Source organism: Pagrus pagrus, assembly GCF_965226575.1.
Source record: "Pagrus pagrus genome assembly, chromosome: 13".
NCBI classification, from domain to species: Eukaryota; Metazoa; Chordata; class Actinopteri; order Spariformes; family Sparidae; genus Pagrus; species Pagrus pagrus.
In genome coordinates this window covers 15641734-15662941 of record NC_140197.1, presented here as the reverse complement: position 1 = coordinate 15662941, position 21208 = coordinate 15641734, and the positions used below count along the sequence as shown (strand labels likewise).

The 21208-nt window shown below is 38.4% G+C and overlaps 1 gene segment (V, D, J or C); it reads right to left on the bottom strand.

Moving 5' to 3' along the window:
• Positions 1–3201: 3201 nt before the first annotated feature.
• On the bottom strand, positions 3202–4445 carry LOC311268483 (immunoglobulin heavy variable 3-48-like). The segment is given in 2 exons: positions 4083–4445; positions 3202–3234 (listed from the first exon to the last, which is right to left on the bottom strand).
• Positions 4446–21208: the final 16763 nt, after the last annotated feature.

The following is a 21208-nucleotide window of genomic DNA, read 5'->3' as shown; positions in this document are numbered from 1 at the left end:
ACCTTAATGATTCAGTGAATTACATAAAGATTCATTATATACCGTTACATATACTCTTCAGACAGCACTGTCTATATTAATGTTTGAATTTACAACATGTGTGCTTGAGCCACATGGTTTCTGGGTATTTGTGCAGGTCTGTTGGTGGTTTGTATCACTGTGGGCTGACGTACACAGTAATAAACAGCTGTGTCCTCAGGCTGCAGACTCTGTCCTGTTAATGTCACCGAGTTGGTAGAAGTGTGTGTGTGGTAAAGGAACTTGTTCTTCAGAGCATTATTTTGGTAAAAGGCACCTCTACCCCACCGACTCAATATCCAGTCCATTGGTTTTCCTTCACTGTCTGATCCAACCTGTTGCATAGCTGTTATCAGTCAAAGAATAACCAGAGACCTGACAGGTGATGGTCAAAGACTGTCCAGGCTGCACAACCATTGAGTCTGGCTGGATGAGATCAATACTGTTCACACCTGTGGAAACACAAATCAACATTATCTCCATCATCCATCTGACTATTCAGTGTTTCTAATGTGTTTATTAGTGTGAATCCACTGAAAGCTCCTCACAGGATCCAGCAGCCAGCAGCAGCAGCAGAGCTACAGAGAACATGGTTGGTGTTGAAGCTGATCTGATGTGAGCTCTTCTGTCCTCCACTGACACAAACTTCACTTCCTTATGAGCCAACACACAAGGAGGCTAATTTACATACTGATGACAGTAAATCACTGACTACGATATCTTTAAATCAATCAAAGTGAAGGAACTTAAATCACTGACACATACACTTTGGATCTGTATAACTTTCAGTGTCTTCAAGATGTGAACTAAATTTACTTCATCACTTACATTTTTTTTACGTTTAATAATGTATAAGAGTGTTATTTGTTTTTCACTGTAAACATACAATATCACATATCATAACATCCAAGTATTTAACCTGTTGTTGTCAAATTGAATTAAGATCCTTCTTCTAAAATCTACAGACTGTTTCTCTCTTCATCATGAACTGGTGTTGAAATCATTAGTGGTCTGAGGGCTCCTCCTCTGGTGGCTTCACGTAACAAGTGTTCAGGCACTGAGGGGTTTTTGTCCAGGTTTTTTGTGTTTTTGTGTTACTGAAAGAGTCTAAGTCGAAACTAAACTTTTGGGAATCTTCGATGAACATGTCCGTTCCAACATGTGCACTTCCAATCAAGTCTTTATAGCAGAATGTGAGGAAGTTCACTTTGCATAGAGAAGGACACTGACAGGATATAACAGAAGGATCAACTGTCCTGTGACGAGCAGTTGGAGCTCGGGGTTGTGTTGTGAACATTTATTTATTTATTTAAAAAGCATGAAATAAAATGTGTTTATTATCTGAAGCATAGTTTAATGTGAAAGTATGTTTTTTTCACTAATCTTCTGACACAAGAGGAGTCAAACATTCACATTTATGCTCACCTCAACAAAATATTTACTGATCCCACTCTGAACTTCATGTGTACAAAGAAACAACAACTTAAAACCGATTTAATTTTTATTTTTTTACATTTTCAATCTGTGAATGTGAAATGCAGAGTTTTGACTTGTGTGTGTTTCTTTGATCAGACCCAAAAAATGATTTCAGCAGCCAGACTGTTGTGCTGTTCTTGGCTGTTTTTGAGGGGGTGACTGTTACTGTTAAACATTTGTTTTCTTGTGTTTTTAATGGTTATTGTAGCTGGTAAATAATCATTCTCCTTAATTTTTCACTTTGTTGATAAAAAATAACCACAAAAGAGAAAAGGAAAGAAAACGCAACACTGTCTCATCCCAGTGGAGCAAAGATGAGTACTGTAGGTTTTTGTACAGCTGCTCAACCAACTCCAGTCACTGTGGCTGTCGAGCACAATAATAAACAGCAGAGTCTTCAGCCGTCAGACTGTTCATCTGCAGATACACCTGCTGTCTGCTGTTGTCTCTGGAGATGGTGAAGCGATTCTGGACCGATGTGGAATAACGTTTAGTGCTTCCACTCGGAGCAGAAATGTAGGAAACCCACTCCAGTCCTTTTCCTTCAGCTTGTCTGATCCAGCTGATATCAGCATCACCATCTGATATTCCTGCATATGTACAGGTCAGTCTGTGGGATTCTCCATGCCGCTTCACCACTGGTTCAGACTCGGTCAGAGTCTGAGTGCAAACACCTGGAGAGAAAAGCAGTTTGATCAGAATGGAGCCAAACAGAAACCTTGACATAGAAATTAAAGAGTTCAGAAGCTTGTATTCACCAGAAGCCAGTGATAGTATCAGAAATGTAGTTAGAGACATAGTGAAAACACGTTGCATGTCTAGCTGGTGGTTTGGTTTGTCTTCAGTTTGCAGCCAGATAAATAAAGATGGAAGAGTTTAAGATTTGCATTGACTCCTCCTAACAATGCTGAAAAAAACTGATGTTGGGAGTCATCTTATTCAGAGAATATTGTTGTTGACTTATTTAAGATATTAATTACATTAGTGTTTTGCCTTATTTTTGCTTATTATATGTGTTTTAATTAAAGTTTCAGCACTGATTGGACAAGACACGTAATAAATGGAACAGAGGGATATAACATTTGGTGCCTGAATCCGAGCACACAGCTGCTGATACAGATTTAGTCATTTACTCATCACAAGTGAGGAACAAGTTTGATAATGGAGTCGTATCAGGATTCTATTCATTTTCCTGCTTGTCTTATTTTATGTTCACAGCAACAAGACAGGTTGAAATACATCTGTACAGACAAACACTCACACGTATGAGCACTTGAAAGTTTGAATAGCAATTTAAGCTAAATTACTTATGTCGACAGGGTGAGGAAACCATCACAGAGACTCACAGAATGATGAAATCATTAACTGTAATTGTGTTGATGGTTTACTTCCTGCCATGTGTTCCATGTAAGGCCAAGTGAGCAGCATTAAAAACACAGTCAGTCCTTGTCTGCCCTCTAGCGTTACAAAGGGGGGACTGTAACTATTTTCAAACCACTTTTCTTAAATAAATGATGAAAATCTTAATCCTGCTACCAGAACTATCAAATAATAATAATAGTCAAAGCTATGAGAGTACAGATTTAATTTAATTTGACAGCTTTCAGAGTTTTACTACCCCTTGTGAGCCGCAGTAGATGAGAACACATGATCATATGCACCAGGCACCAAATCGATTATTTAATATCCCTCCTTTCTGATGTAAGTTCAAAGCTCAAACGTCAGAGACACACCTGAATCCTGTGGAGGAAACATTATGTGTTACTTTTCTTTGAGATAAGCATGAGGGTCTTTTTTAATGCAAGAGTACTTTTACTCAGTTTTCATGTTAAAACGTGTTAAATACTTTTTCTCAAGTAAAATTCTGGATGCATGGTTTTTACTTTTAACACAGTATCTCCACATCTGTGCTGGTCTGTCAGCTCTATATTGGAACTTGGAGTCAACAGTAAAATTGGTACTTATTTCTTTTAGATTTTTAGTTTTTTGCAGAAAACTGTCGTGCTTGTGAGTCTTAGAACTGTTGGGCTCCAACATAAAGTCCATTTTGTACTTACAAATCAGAAATGAGGTATAAAAGTCAACATGAAACAGATGCAATAATGGCACTTATTAAAATTAATTGAACATCTGTACTCCAAACACAGATATGTCAACAGATCAGCTTTATACAGTATGCCATACACCAGAAAAAATGTCATCTGACAGGAGGGCACCACAAAATGTCGTCTCTTAACTCATTATTATTATCAAGAGAGTCTAGATTCTCCAAGGCTCATTCTCCAAGGTGTCTGTACCTCAGGCACCCAGGGTCTGCTTATACTGTATAAGTATGCCAAGTGTAAGTGACAGTAAGTTACAATGTCATTGCACAAATTAAACAGGAGATACAAAACCAAAAAACATTCTTTCATGATCAGAAGTTTCTCCCATGGACTTTTTTACATCAAACTTCCAAGGAAAAACAGGCAACACAGACTTTTTGTTATTTAAAAAGTCTCTACTCTGATTCTTTGTGACTTTTTGCAGCACAACTCAATTAGAAGAGGAAGTAGTTTTTGTTTGACTCTCCAGTTATTGTCTCTCACTGTGTCTCTTCTGGCACAGTAATACACTGCTGTGTCCTCGGTCTTCAGACTGTTCATCTGTAGATAGACTTTACTGCTGGAGTCATCTCTGGAGATGGTAAATCTACCCTTGACTGACTGGGAGTAAAAGATAGGAGTACTAGCTGTGTCTATATAAGCGACCCACTCTAGTCCTTTTCCAGGAGCCTGTCTGATCCAGTTCCAGACTGAGCCTCCAAAGTCAAATCCAGATGTTGTGCAGGTGAGTCTGTGAGACTCTGCGGGTCCTTTAACTGCTGGTTCAGACTCTGTTATGGTCCAACCTTCAGCACCAGTCGAAACAAACAGAGCAACAGCCAGGAGTGTCAGCTCTCTGTAAGCCATGTTCAAAGTGAGCTTCTGTTTTCAAATCCATGAGTCCTCTTTAAATATGATGTAAACTGGATCACTGTGAGAGTTTGTTTACATGAAGCTCCTCCCACATCACATTCTGCTTTTAAAGTCAAATTAGAAAATTTGATTTTTCTATTTCATTATATTTTTGTCAAAGCATCCAGCAGATTGGTAGTTATAAACTTGAGTCAAATAAGTTACATAATGACATCAATTCTTTGATTAATATTATAATGTAAAATGCTAAACAGTTTAATCTGGAATTTTAGGATCATGAAAAACATGTTATTATAATTGTAAGATTTATAATGTATTAATTCATATATTTCCTTTTGTTTTTATATTTTAATTGCAAACAAAGGTGACGTAAGCAAGATCATATAATTGAATACTTCAGTCTGCTGCAGCTGGTTTAAGGCCTGAATTTTCAAAGGTTCAGTTTTCATATTGTGGATGTTTGAAGCCACAGACAACCAGAAAAACTCGGATACTAAAAACTGATTGCTGTAGTGCACGTGTAAATCTCTGCTGAAAACTTGCAATTACTACACAAATGCTGTTTTTTGTCAGCTACTGTTTTCTTTAAGGTGGGTTTGAGGTGTGGATTCCAAGAAATTCAACTATGGAGTGAATAAGATGTCCTTTTTTAGTAATATTTGTGTTTGTAATTAAACATCATAGGTTTCTCAAAAAGATTTCAATTTAGCTGCATATTATGGACTTGTATTATATATAATTTTCTTTGACTGATTGAAGTGAGGACAGTTATGATGTAAGATGATTGTGATGTTTACAGTTAGACTTTTTAAGATAATTTATGTATTAAATAGTTTTTGTTGTTGGTTAATGGTGATCTTCATCAGGCCAGTTTAGATGATTCTCTTAAAAATTTAAAAGATGTAAATACAAATGTTATTCTTATGGGTCTATCAGTCCAGTAAAGATGAGTACTGTAGGATTTTGTACAGCTGCTGCACCAACTCCAGTCACTGTGGCTGTCGAACACAATAATAAACAGCAGAATCTTCAGTCTTCAGACTGTTCATCTGCAGATACAGCTGCTGTCTGCTGTTGTCTCTGGAGATGGTAAACCGGCCTTTGACTGACTCAGAGTAGTAGATGCTGCTACTGTCATATCTGACATAAGCGATCCATTCCAGTCCTTTTCCAGGAGCCTGTCTGACCCAGTGCATGCTGTAGTCACTGAATGTGAATCCAGAGGCTGTACAGGTCAATCTGTGAGATTCTCCAGGACTTTTAATCACTGGTCCAGATTCTGTCAGAGTCTGACCATCAACACCTGTCAGGAGAATAAAAGAAAACATCAAGTGAAACAAGCTGATGACACAGTTATAAGCTCTGTTAGATCAAGATCAGTGTAGATGTTCACCTGCCCAGCAGACAGTTAAAAGCAGCAGTCCTGTCCTATAGTCCATCATGTTAAACTGTGTGTCCACTGTTCTCTGTCATCCTCTCTGCAGTCAGATAAGTAGAGGAGGAGGACATCTGAGTTTTGCATTGACTCCTCCTCACAGGGTGGAACTGGATTGGACTTGGATCTCAGTTACTGTTTGGTGAAACTTGAGAATGAATGTTTACTGTACATGATTCATTCCTTCAAGAGAAACTCTTGCATGTTTAGCAGTATTTGTGCAACTATTTGACAAACTCATAATTTAAGTAGGTTTCCCCTCATTATAAAGCACTGTGCATCAAGTCAAGAATTTGACAATAGATGATCAATTTTACAATACCACTTAATTGAATATATTTGATTATATTTTATCGGGAACAACAAGAAATGACAACAAATTTTGTTTCTTGTGTTGTAATGTTGAAGTTTTTATGAGGCAATCATTATTTATGTTTATTTTTTTGTTTAAAGAGCTTTTTAAAATGCAGTTATGAAATAATAGTTTTATTATTTCACTCACATATTGTGAGTCAGACAGAAAGTGTCTCTATTCTATATTAATATTATCTAATATTTTCATAAACCAGTTCATGTTTTTTTACTTCTTCATTGCTAAATGTGTGTTACATGCTCCCTCTCTGCACGCCAGGATGTGTCACTGTGGCTGGTGATTGGCCTCTTGCCTTGCCAGGTGATAGCAGTCTGGCTGATTGGGAAAATCCAATAAGAGGGGGTCGGGCACTAGGCTCTGCTCTCTTGCTCTTACTTCATTCCACCTGACGCTGACCAGGGATGCAGTCAGTCAGCCAGGAGGCTGGCTGTGGTATTATGTTTCTTTGTTCTTGTTTTATGTTTAGCTCATCGGGGGGGGGGGGGGGTCATAACAATGTGTCTGTTCCTCTTTACTGTAACAGTGAACTGGTGTTGAAACATTAGTGGTCTGAGGGCTCCTCCTCTGGTGGCTTCATGTTACAAGTGTTCAGGCACTGAGGGGTTTTTGTTCAGGTCTACTGATGGTTTGTGTTATTGTGTCTCTCTGGCACAGTAATACGCAGCAGTGTCTTCAGGCTGCACGTTCTGTCCATTTAGAGTCACTGTGTTGCTGGAAGAGTCTAAATCGATACTGAACTTGTTCTTCAGTGAATCTTTGTAGTATGAGCCTCCAGTATTTTTCACTCCAATCCACTCCAGTCCTTTCCCTGCAGGCTGTCTGATCCAAGCTGTCCAGTAGCTGCTAACAGAATAAGAGACCTGACAGGTGATGGTCAGACGTTGACCTGGTTGCACAGTCACAGAGGCTGGCTGTGTCAACTGTTCACACTTCACACCTGTTAAAAAAAGAAAATGTTTTGTAACAAATGATCAAGTTAAACTGCAAAAGAAGAACTGCTGACTTTGACAAATCCAGAGAGACTCACATCCAGCTGCCAACAGCAGCAGCAGAGCTACAGAAAACATGGTTGATGTTGAAACTGACGTGCTGTGAACTCCACTGACAGCCTGATGTCAAGTTTTTATAGCTGAGTAACAAGGAAGCTCACTGAGTTTGCATAGAATCAAACACATGAAGCATCAATGTTGGTCTGACTGGAGCCAATAGAAGAGTCTGTTGACTGTTATTATATCTGCAGAGTGAAAACATGCCTGGAAATCACCTCTGCTTTACATATGATATTTTCATTTCATCACACACTCAACTTACAGAAATGAAGCAACTGTAAATGATTATCACAACTATTCTAACTGTGAATATTACATGAACCATAGATAATGGAAAACATATTCTTTAAAATCAGCATCACAATATTAATGATGATGTGTCATGGAAACAAAAGGAGAAACCACCAAGAATGTTGCTTTCTATAAGACATGTTTACAGTGTGTTCAGCATGTTTTCAAATCATTAACACACTTTAAATATGATGTGAGCTGTTTTCCTGAGATCATTTATTTACTGTCAGCACCTCCTACATCACATTTAAGATTAACTTCAAATGTAAGAACAGCTTGTTGTAGTTGCAGCATTTGATCACTTAGTGTACTTCCTGTATTTGCAGCATCATGTAAACAGTATGGAAACTTCTGTCTGATGCTGCTGGTTGGCATGAAAGATTTTAAGTAATTTCAGTGTCAGCAGATGTTTGAAGACATACAGAGAAACTCGGAGCCTCGAGAGGAAAACAGCTGCTCAGGAACTGAAACCTGTGAGACAAAATGCAAAAACTACATCTGAGTGTTGAGAGTCAGTCAGTTAATATCAATGAGAACACAGAGTCTCCTTTAAGTAACAGAGGAGAGAGAAACTTGTCACTGACTGCCCTCTAGTGATTTTATACAAGAAACTGTAACATTATTTTTCTCCTTCATATTATGACTCATTTAGATTCCACAAAATGTACAGTGTCCTTAATTTGTAGAAATGTTTAATTTTGTAGTAGATTTATTTCAATGACCACATTGTTGTGTTGTCTTTGGGCGTTTTATCAACAAGTGACCTTTATTGTGTTTTGTTTCATTTAATGTTTATTATCAATATTTCTCAGGAACAGATTTAAAAATATAAAATAATTGTGTGTGATATAAAATACTTCATGCTTTGGCTCTTCCAGCCCAGTAAAGATGAGTACTGCAGGTTTGTGTACAGCTGCTCAAACAACTCAAGTCACTGTGGCTCTCGAGCACAATAATAAACAGCAGAATCTTCAGTCTTCAGACTGTTCATCTGCAGATACAGCTGCTGTCTGCTGTTGTCTCTGGAGATGGTAAACCGGCCTTTGACTGACTCAGAGTGGTAGATGTAGCTACTGTCATATCTAATAGCAGCAACCCACTCCAGTCCTTTTCCAGGAGCCTGTCTGACCCAGTTCATATAGTAGCTGCTGAATGTGAATCCAGAGGCTGTACAGGTCAACCTGTGAGATTCTCCAGGCCTTTTAACCACTGGTTCAGATTCTGTCAGAGTCTGACCATCAACACCTGACAAGACAAAAAATATATGCGTGTCATTACCTTGGCAGCACAAATAAAGGTTATTCCAAAATATGACCTGTGTAGATGTTCACCTGCCCAGCAGACAGTTAAAAGCAGCAGTCCTGTCCTAAAGTCCATCATGTTAAACTGTGTGTCCACTGTTCTCTGTCATCCTCTCTGCAGTCAGATAAGTAGAGGAGGAAGACATCTGAGTTTTGCATTGACTCCTCCTCACAGGAAGGAAACAGCTGGACTGGTGATATTTATTGAAACTTGGAAATTAATGTCCAAGAGTCTAACATGTTTTAGTTCCTGTAAAATATCAGTCACTATTAACAACACAACCACATTTATTTCATAAACACAGAAATGTTATTCTTAGTTCAGACATCTGACACATTAACATACAGGTTTTATTAAAGTTAATGAAATAATAATTCATCTTGTTATCAATGCTTTGTTTCTTATCAGTCACTTTGAGAACAGTTGGCAGCACATTAGAATATTTCCAACAATTTAAGTAATCTACAGTTTAATTCTGATCAGCAGTATCACTTTTATGAATATTGCTTGATTGTCGTCTTATACCGTCATACAATTAACAGGTGTTTTGAACAGATTTTCAATTATGTTTTAATGAAGACACGCTGATGAAATCTTTTTTAACCTGTTTTCCTCTTTTCAAACTAAATTCAAGTAATTTATGGTTGATCATTGACATACAATGAGTGATGCAACATGATGCAGTCACTCGGTCTGTGCATCATTTGTTCATTTGATGTTCAACTGAGAGTCCAAAATCAGAAAATGAAACATTATTCTTTATTTCATTACTTGGGTAGAGCGGACAGAACTGATGAAATATGTTTCATTGTTAATTGGCCTCATTCAAAGGGACATTATTTGTTTTCAAAGTCCTGCCATGCTTCAGTGCTTCTCATACAGAGATCAGTGTTGTTCAGTTTTTGTACAGCTCTGTAGTCGGCTGTGTCACTGTGGCTCTCGTGCACAATAATAAACTGCAGAGTCTTCTTGTTTAAGACTCTTCACCTCGAAGGACACAACATTTCTGGAAGTGTCTTTGGTGATGGTAAACTGGCCTTGGACACTTTGGGCAAATATTGTGCCAGTTCCACCATCAATGCGTCCGATCCATTCCAGTCCTCTCCCTGGTTTCTGACGAATCCAGTGCAGCCAAGACAGAGCAAGTCCTTCCACTTTACAGGACAGAGTGACTGGTTGTCCAGCTCTGCTGACCACTGGCTCTGAGGAGGTGAGGGACTGACCCTGAGCAGCTGAAAGAGACACAGAGTTTAGATGACGAGGAGCCAGCAGACATCCAGAGCTCTTTTTCTCCTCCTCTGCTGACACACTGACACCGACTTCACTCACCTGCAATGAGAGCCAAGAGGAAGACACTTAGTACAGCTGTCATGGTGGAAACTTGGCTGAGTCCGCAACTGCAAAGGCTTTTATGAAGGATATATACTGTGCAGGCAGAATGGGCGGGGACTGTGCTTCAGTTTGTAAATTTGCATTTTATCAGTCAGAGATTTTGGAGACACAGTTTTGAAACATAAACACTAAATCTGAGAAAAGGAGGAGCGTTGTTGAGAGAAGAATGTGGTGTGAAGTTAAAAAGAACATTAACACAGTACAAGCTGCACTGTCAGTGTAAAACTTGACTGTTGTTGGTAGCTGGATTGTGCATATAGCCTCTACATTGGCATATCAGTCAAAATACGAGGACCAGAGAAGTGCCTTTCAACCATTTATTTCTTCATTCAGTCGATTGCATTACACAGATGATTTGATTATCACAATAATGCATCCAAGGTTGACAGTCGACTGGAAAACTGGCAGCTCCACATCCATGCAGCATGCTCCAGCAGACAAAGACAAGAGGCTGAGCAGAGGCTGATTGAAAGTTTATCACCTCAGGTGAGGCCTGTTAGGTTGAGCCATGTAAGCCCCGCCCACCCAGGCCTGGGCAGGTTGGAGTATTATCTACAGTCAGTCTCATACTTTCATTATAAAACTGATGGGTCACCTCAGTGAGGAAGAATACTGCAAAGACAGGAAACAAAAGGGAAAAGTTCAGTCAGGGTTTGAGTATCATTCAGTTAAGATCAATGAGACCAGCAGATATGAGAGTCTCCTTATAGCGACAGAGGAGAGAGAAACTTGACACTGACTGACATCTAGTGGTTTTATTATTGGAACTGCAACATTATTTTTCAACCTCAGATTGTGACTTTAGAAACCAAATAATACAAACATTATTGTGGATCAATTCATTTTATTTATACCTGGTCAATGATTTCAGCAGATTGTTTTGCTGTCATTGCCTGTTATGTGAGTGATTGATCATTACAGTAAGATATCTAATGACTTGTTTTAATGCTTATTGTTGTTGGTTGAAGGTGCACTTTGTAATTTTGGGGAAGACATTTTAATCAGAAGTTAAAGACCATTGACTGATTTTTTTTTATTTTTTATGCCTAAACAAGAAACTTGAAGCCTAAACAAACTAAATAAACAAACTATCTTCATTTTATTAGCTGAATAAATGAAAATACAGAAAACCCGATTTAATGCTGTTTAATTTTGTTTATATTTGGCGGACCCCACCAGCTTTCTAGCTTCAAACAGTGTTCTGGGGACCTTATTTTCCTCTGAGAACAGCTTGTTTATTCAGTTATGGAAAAGATAAATATTTCTGAGTTTGTATTATTATCTCACTGATATTGTTGATATTAAAATTCTGAGTTTGAATTTCTTCTCCAAAACTACACAGTGCCCCTTTATTCATCAATAGTGTTCATGTTTTATTATGAACAAAATAAGAATAAATGAAACTGTTATTATTTTTCAGGCTCAACCCAGTAAAGATGAGTAGGGGAGACCGGGAATGGTTGTAACAAAGGGATAGTTGTAACACTCTCAGTTTGACCAATCAGAAACCAGCTGTGGTGATGTCATCAATACGGTCCATGCCCACTTAGAAATGGAGCTCACTGGTGAAGCCTCATGTCTCTGAGTTGAAAACTGTCTGTTCTGGAGCCAAAAAATGATATTTCATATAAGAAAGTAAAAATTTCCATCACAAATATTTTTTGCATAGTGTCCATTGTGTTGTAGATACAGTTGTTTCACTTACATAAGCTCAAGTAGGAGTTTCTCTAGTTTTATTTGATGTGTTGCATTAGTGCTAGCTTTGGAGCTAAATGCTAAAAATGGTTAGCTTTTTAATGGCTGCCTGGCATGGGGAGGGTTGTAACTGTTCTTAAAAAATGTTACAAACTTCCCCTTATGTTGTACTTACTAAGTATTTAGTGCAGCTTTGCACCACACCATTAAAAAGTGGTTTGTTCCACAGATCTCCAAGTGTTCATATACTTTTTCACATTAACCTGTTTCAGGCTACAAAACACACACACAACACACACCAGTTTATACTTTATTATTCTTTATTTTATTCATTTTATGTTATATATATTTATTCATTTTATTGTATTTATTTTTATTGTATTTAACTTATACTATTTATTATTTTTTATCATTATTTTTGTATTCTGACAAGTTTATGGTTCCTTCTTTATTATTCATTAAAGTGCTTGCATACATTTTAAGTGTGGATCTTTTTTTAAGTATAATAATTTAATTGATATATCCATCCTCAAGTAGTGTTACAATTCACCCTGGTACTGGGGTAGGTTGTAACAACATACCTCTTTGTATTTGACATTAATTTACATAATCTGTGACGGTGTAGTAGAAGTCCAAGTGTATGTCATTTACAGCAGACAAATATGGGTACCACATGTCAAAATTTGAAATCTCTAGCACAAACAACTACTGAGTTACACTTGCTCAAACAAAAAATGTTACTATCATCCCTGGTCTCCCCTACTGTAGGTTTGTGTACAGCTGCTCAACCAACTGTGTCACTGTGGCTCTCGAGCACAATAATAAACAGCAGAATCTTCAGTCTTCAGACTGTTCATCTGCAGATACACCTGCTGTCTGCTGTTGTCTCTGGAGCCAGTAAACCGGCCTTTGACTGACTCAGAGTAGTATTTCCTGTCATTATCACTTTCAACCCAGGCGATCCACTCCAGTCCTTTTCCAGGAGCCTGTCTGACCCAGTTCATATCATAGCTGCTGAATGTGAATCCAGAGGCTGTACAGGTCAATCTGTGAGATTCTCCAGGCCTTTTAACCACTGGTTCAGATTCTGTCAGAGTCTGACCATCAACACCTGTCAAAATAGGGGAGGAATCTTGTGAGTTACAACAATGATTAACATTAAAACTTCTACAAATTAAGATGCACATTTTCACCTGTCCAGCAGACAGTTAAAAGCAGCAGTCCTGTCCTATAGTCCATCATGTTAAACTGTGTGTCCACTGTTCTCTGTCATCCTCTCTGCAGTCAGATAAGTAGAGGAGGAAGACATCTGAGTTTTGCATTGACTCCTCCTCACAGGGAGGAGAGAACTGAATTAAACTAAATTCCAGTTCATGAAATACGTCCTATATAATCTAAATTTAGAATTAATTACAAACATGTGCAATTGATATTAGTGTAATAATAATAAGCCTAATGTTTTAAATTGCCACTGTTCTTCATTATGGCCTTGAGATGTTGCTATACTTCTGTCAACAGCAAACTACACACAAGTTTTAGAAATCTTGTCCATACATGTTCACATGTTGATCTTGAATAATGAATCACAAACTGTAAACACATAAGGCCACAGAGCACAGTGAAGGATCAGATACCTCCAGCTGCATATTGACCAGTTGGTCAAAGACTGACATGAACTGAACGTTTTACCAGGCTGTGTTTCAGTTTATGCAGACTTTAGACATTTTAGTGTTATGAAAACATTATACTCTGCCTAGATGATATCTTATAGATCTATGAGGTTGTTTAATAGCACATTTTGCTTCAGTTGAGGTGCAATAATTGTTCCCTATGCAGGTAATCCATTGCACCTGTACAGGATACTGCACTGCAGCAAGCCTCTTGTTAAAAATGATGCATTTCAAGTCTGCGTTTTGTCAGTTGGTCAATACTGACAGTCCCTCTCATATATATAATGCAGTGTTGAAGCCAGTGACAATAAGATTATAATCAATAAATGATATTTACTGCAGATGCAAATGCAAGATGCCATCCTGAAAGTCAGAGCCAAAGAAATTACTTCTTCATTTGGACTATCATCTTTATTTTTAATTAAAATAAATAGGAAATTTCTTTGGTGATGAGTTTTCTACTTGTGAATGTGAAATTTCCATTTAAATAGTGAATACCAAGTTATTGCAAAAGACTTTCGACAGTTTCCTATTGGGTTGACTAATATAACATCATCAAAGATAATAAAAATGACACCATATGGTATCTGTAAGGTGCATTAAATCAAGGGACTTTTTAGATAAGATCATGGTGACTAAAACTTGTCTGACTGAAGCAGTTTCATTGAGATGATGTTTATCTGAGTTTGTCAATTTTTGCAAACGTCAAAGATGAAAACAACATTTTGACTTGTTCTGACATGTTGAGTTTTTGTACAGTGTTGCTGCTTCCTGTGTCACTGTGGCTCTCGAGCACAATAATAAACAGCAGAATCTTCAGTCTTCAGACTGTTCATCTGCAGATACACCTGCTGTCTGCTGTTGTCTCTGGAGATAGTAAACCGGCCTTTGACTGACTCAGAGTAGTAGATGCTAAGACTGCCATCACTGATGTAAGCGAGCCACTCCAGTCCTTTTCCAGCAGCCTGTCTGATCCAAGCAGTAGCATAATTGCTACTGAACCCTGAATATGTGCAGGTCAGTCTGTGGGATCCTCCAGGACTTTTAACTGCTGGTTCAGACTCAGTCAGTGTTTGACCCTCAGTACCTACAGACAGTTAAACAGCTCATTATACTGTAATGCAGCCACATTGTCTTTGTACAAGGAGGTTTGTCAGAAAAACAATCTTACCTGCCCAGTTAATAGACAGGATGAGAAGAACAACCAGATAATCAGGTGTGATCATTGTAAAAGCCAGTTGTCTCTGTCCAGTCTACAGTGTGTACGTCAGTGATTCAGTCTCTGTCCTTCACTCTGCAACACATATGTAGAGATGAAGAGATCAGAGTTTTGCATCGACTCCTCCTTCTCACAGAGAAACACACCACATCTCACACACCTCTGGATAACAAACAGCTTCAGAACATCTTCCCTATAATGGTTGTAATTATGATGTTTTAAAATTACGAAGATGTTTCTCAGTTTATCCAACAGTGATTTTTATTCATGCACAAATTGGATGTATTTATTTGGTTGCCATACATATACTGCATAAATGTCCAAATATATTCTCAACACCTGCTGTTAAAAAACAAAAATGGACACGTTGATAGCCAAAAACACATATTAGATGTAACATTGAGAAACACACCACATCTCACACACCTCTGGACAAAACAATTTTTGATAATGAAGATGAGTCTGAAGTTATTCAACAGTGATGTTTATTCACACACCAGTAAGATGTATTTATTTGGTGGTCCATTCATATACAGGATATATCATGTAAATGTTCAAATATATGCTCAACACCTGCTGTTAAACATTAATAATGGGAACATTATAAACCATCATTGTCGTAGAAAAACACATGTTAAATGTAACAATGAGAAACAGGAAGTCACAAACCACAACATCAGCTGTTTTTTCACATTATGCACGTACAGTATGTTCTTCACAGGAAATGAGCCAAGGCCAATGAGTCTGAATTTGATAAAATAATTAATCGTATCATTTTTCTTTTGTTAAAAAATTAAAGCAGGTCCTACAGACCCAAACACCATACAAAGGTTAAAGACTTATAAGCACATGAAATTGAATTTCTTAAACTATTACTATATTTACTAATTTGGACAGTTAGACAAGTAATAAGAAATTTTGATTAGAGCTGCAAAATGGGGCAGACAAGTTTTAATAAAAAATAACTTGAACGCGCCTTAAACAGGACTTCAACTCCTCTAACAACTTTTTAAAAGTTGTAAAATGTCAGAAGTTTGTTGGGAGATCTTGGACGGCCAAACAAGATTCTTTTCATGACTTTTTGCGTGACAAATGCAATTGAATTTAACATTTCAGTTTAGATAAAATAAGAATTCAGTAACTCTGAACTTTCATTACTGACAGTTACTCACAAAAAAAATTATACTGAGAAAAGTGAATGTTTCCAGTGGTGGTACATAATGTAATTCTAAGTGCTGTATCATGTGAGCTGTTTTCCTGAGATAATTCATTTACTGGCAGCACCTCCTACATCACATTTAAGATTAACTTCAAATGGAAGAACAGCTTGTTGTAGTTGCAGCATTTGATCACTTAGTGTACTTCCTGTATTTGCAGCAAAGTGACAACAGACAGCATCATGTAAACAGTATGGAAACTTCTGTCTGTTGCTGCTGGTTGGCATGAAAGATTTTTAATAATTTCAGTGTCAGCAGATGTTTGAAGACATACAGAGAAACTTGGAGCCTCGAGAGGAAAACAGCTGCTCAGGAACTGAAACCTGTGAGACAAAATGCAAAAACAACAACTGAGTGTTGAGAGTCAGTCAGTTAATATCAATGAGAACACAGAGTCTCCTTTAAGTAACAGAGGAGAGAGAAACTTGTCACTGACTGCCCTCTAGTGATTTTATACAAGAAACTGTAACATTATTTTTCTCCTTCATATTATGACTCATTTAGATTTTACAAAATTCAGAGACATTATTGCCTCTTAAATTTGTAGTAGTTTTATTCCAGTGACCACATTGTTGTGTTGTCTTTGAGCCTTTTATCAACAAGTGACCTTTATTGTGTTTTGTTTCATTCAATGTTTACTGTCAATATTTCTCAGGAATAGATTTAGAAATATATCATAATTTTGTGTGATATAAAAATTATGCTTGGGCTCTTCCAGGCCAGTAAAGATGAGTACTGTAGGTTTTTGTACAGCTGCTCAACCAACTCCAGTCACTGTGGCTCTCGAGCACAATAATAAACAGCAGAATCTTCAGTCTTCAGACTGTTCATCTGCAGATACAGCTGCTGTCTGCTGTTGTCTCTGGAGATGGTAAACCGGCCTTTGACTGACTCAGAGTAGTAGATGTAGCTACTGTCATATTTAATAGCAGCAATCCACTCCAGTCCTTTTCCAGGAGCCTGTCTGACCCAGCTCATCCAGTAGCCACTAATTGACAATCCAGAGGCTGTACAGGTCAATCTGTGAGATTCTCCAGGCCTTTTAACCACTGGTCCAGATTCTGTCAGAGTCTGACCATCAACACCTGTTGAGACACAAGTAAAATCTACATTAACATATACATATACATGTTTGTAACTCAACATCAAGAGATTTAGTAAAATCTTCACCTGTCCAGCAGACAGTTAAAAGCAACAGTCCTGTCCTATAGTCCATCATGTTAAACTGTGTGTCCACTGTTCTCTGTCATCCTCTCTGCAGTCAGATAAGTAGAGGAGGAAGACAACTGAGTTTTGCATTGACTCCTCCTCACAGGGAGAAGAGAACTGAATTTGACTAAATTCCAGTTTATTAAAGGATAAGTACCGTTTTTTACAACCTGGACCTTATTTCTGGCAAAATATATGGTCATTTACTCACCCAGATAACTTTGGTGTCATTCGGCGTCGTTCGGACGAAATTAGATCCAGTGTAGCGGCGATATATCCATATAATGGGAGAGACGGGGCAGCGACACACAGCCTCTATATAACACATTATCTGCCACGAAACTAGTTCATTTCATCAATATTTTGTTATGAAATGCTAGCGCTATTAGCCTCTGAGTCCGGGCTCGTCTATTGTCAACATCCGGGGTCTGTAGGCTGATCTACTACCTCTGACCTGGAAGATGTCGTCTCTGAGCTGCGCGCGCACCCGCGACAGCGCGGCTTGTTTACCTGTAGCTGCTGCTGCTAGTTTGACCCCGGATGTTGATAACGGACGAGCCCGGACTCAGAGGGGAATAGCGCTAGCATTTCATAACAAAATATTGATGAAATTAACTAGTTTCATGGCAGATAATGCGTTATATAGAGGCTGTGTGTCGCTGCCCCGTCTCTCCCATTATATGGATATATCGCCGCTACACTGGATCTAATTTCGTCCGAACGACGCCGAATGACACCAAAGTTATCTGGGTGAGTAAATGACCACATATTTTGCCAGAAATAAGGTCCAGGTTGTAAAAAACGGTACTTATCCTTTAAATATGTCCTATATAATTTAAATTTAGAATTAATTACAAAAATGTGCAATTCATATTAGTGTAATAATAATACGCCAAATGTTTTAAATTGCCACATTTCTTCATTATGGCCTTGAGATGTTTCTATACTTCTGCCAACAGCAAACTACACACAAGTTTTAGAAATCCTGTCCATACATGTTCACATGTTGATCTTGAATAATGAATCACAAACTGTAAAGGCCACAGAGCACAGTGAAGGATCAGATACCTCCAGCTACAGATTGGCCAGTTGGTCAAAGACTGACATGAACTGAACGTTTTACCAGAATCAGAATCATCAGAATCAGAATACTTTATTAATCCCCGGGAGGAAATTGCTTTAGTTCCAGATGCTCCGTGCAAAGTAGAGATAAAATACAGCATGAATGGAACAAGAGATAAAGATATAAATGCAATAGTAAAGTAGACAACAAATAAAATAAAATAAAATAAAATAAAATAAAATAAAATAAAATAAAATAGAATAATAAAGTAGACAATCTCAATCTCAAGTGTACAATGATCACTCCAAGTATGTACATATATACAGTGCAATAAAAAATATGGTATATGTGAAATATACATAGATACACATAGATACACATATATATACATATATAAATATATATATATAGCCATTTGAGTCAGATCAGACGGAGGAGTCGTAAAGTTTAATGGCCACAGGTAGGAATGACTTCCTACCTGTGGCGCTCAGTGTTGCATTTCGGAGCAATTAGTCTCTCGCTGAAGGTGCTCCTCTGTTTGACCAGAGCGTTTTGGAGAGGGTGAAAGTCGTACAGCAGCATCGCCCGCAACTTGGACAGCATTCTCCTGTCTGACACTGCTGTCAAAGTGTCCAGCTGCACCCCCACAACGTCACTGGCCCTCCTGATCAGGTTGTTGAGTCTGTTGGCGTCTGCTACTCTCAGCCTGCTGCCCCAGCACACAACAGCAAACAGAATAGCACTGGCCACCACAGACTCATAGAACATCCTCAGCATAGTCCGGCAGATGTTAAAGGAGCGGAGCCTCCTCAGAAAATAGAGGCGGCTATGTCCCTTCTTGTAAAGGGCATCAGTGTTCTTAGTCCAGTCCTGTTTATTGTCTATGAACACCCCCAGATATTTGTAGTGTTCAACAATCTCCACGTTATGCCCCAGGATGGACACTGGGGTCACTGGTGTCCTGGTTCTCCTCAGATCCACCACCAGCTCTTTAGTCTTTGTTGTGTTGAGCTGCAGGTGGTTCAGCTCACACCATGTGACAAAGTTGTCCACCACAGCCCTGTATTCAGCCTCCTCATCCTTGCTGATACATCCAACAACAGCAGAGTCATCAGAAACTTCTGAAGATGGAACGACTCTGTCTGGTAGCTGAAGTCCGTGGTGTAAAGGGTGAAGAGGAAAGGAGAGAGGACAGTCCCTTGTTGGGCCCTGGTGTTGTTGACCACAGCATCTGACACACAGTGCCGCAAGCGCACGTACTGTGGTCGGCCAGTGAGGTAATTCACAATCCAGGACACAAGGGGGGAATCCACCGGCATCGCCGGTTTTACCAGGCTGTATTTCAGTTTATGCAGACTTGAAGCAATTTAGTGTCATTAAAACATTATACTCTGCCTAGATGATATCTCATAGATCTATGAGGTTGTTGAATAGCACATTTTGCTTCAGTTGAGGTGCAGTAATTGTTCCCTATGCAGGCACAGCATTGCACCTGTACAGGGTACTGCACTGCAGCAAGCTTCTTGTTAAAAATGGTGCACTTCTAGTCTGCGTTTTGCCAGTTGGTCAATACTGACAGTCCCCCTCATATATATGACGCAGTGTTGAAGTCAGTGACAATAAGACTATAATCAATAAATTATATTTACTGCAGATGCAAATGCAAGATGCCATCCTGAAAGTCAGAGCCAAAGAAATGACTTTTTCATTTGGACTATCATCTTTATTTCTTATTGAAAGAAATTGGAAAATATATTTGGTGATCAGTTTTGTGAATGTGCAATTTGCATTTAAATATTGAATACCAAGTCATTGCAAAATACTTTTGACAATTTCCTATTGTGTTGGCTAATGTAACATCATCAAAGATAATAAAAATGACACCATGTGGTATCTGTTAGGCGTATCAAATAAAGGGACTTTTTAGATAAGATCATAGTGAGAATGTCATGAAGATCACATGTTTGTTGTCTGTGGAGGTTTTTGTGCAGCTGCTCCACTGTCTTCAGTCACTGTGTCTCTCGAGCACAGAAGTAAACAGCAGAATCTTCTGCTGTCAGGCTCTTGACCTCGAGGTACTGAGTGCTGCTGGACACGTCTTCAGTCATGAGGAAACGACTTTGAAAGGAGCTGGCATAGCTAGCAGAGTTTGAACCTGTGTTCATCCACCCAATCCACTCCAGAGCTTTCCCTGGCTTCTGTCGTATCCAGCCCATATTGTAGCTCGTCATGCTATAACCAGATATGATACATGACATCTTCACTGTCTCTCCAGGTCTTTTCACCTCAGAGGCAGACTGGTCCAGTTTGATCTCACTCCAAACTCCTGTAAGTAAAGAAAATGTGATAATTATCCAACAAACTTGTAAATCACAGGTTTGACATTTACAAAAGAAGTAAAGCAGAATGAATTTTCTCACCATGAATACTAACTACAAATAATAAACTCCAGATGATTGTATTTTCCATTCTGTGATAAACACTGTAGTTCAGAGCTCTCTGATCTCAGTGTTTCAAATATATCTCAAGCTGTCACAGGTTTCTGTCACAAGTTACTGATGGTGTGTTTATAAGAGAAGAGTTTGCATAGACCTCCTCTACAGGTTTAAAGAGGGAACATGTGACACACACACATTTTCATAAGTAGAGTAACAGCAGACACTGTAGAAAAAAGTCCTGGCAACTCATTTCTGGACTGATGGTGTCATGAAAAAAAAACATTGTTCTAAATGACATCTTTAACTCAAGATGTAAAAGTTTCCTTGTTTTTGGCCTTTTTATGGTTTTATTGATAGCCAGGGCTGCTGCAGCAAGGACAAAGCCTCTGTACATGGGACACCTG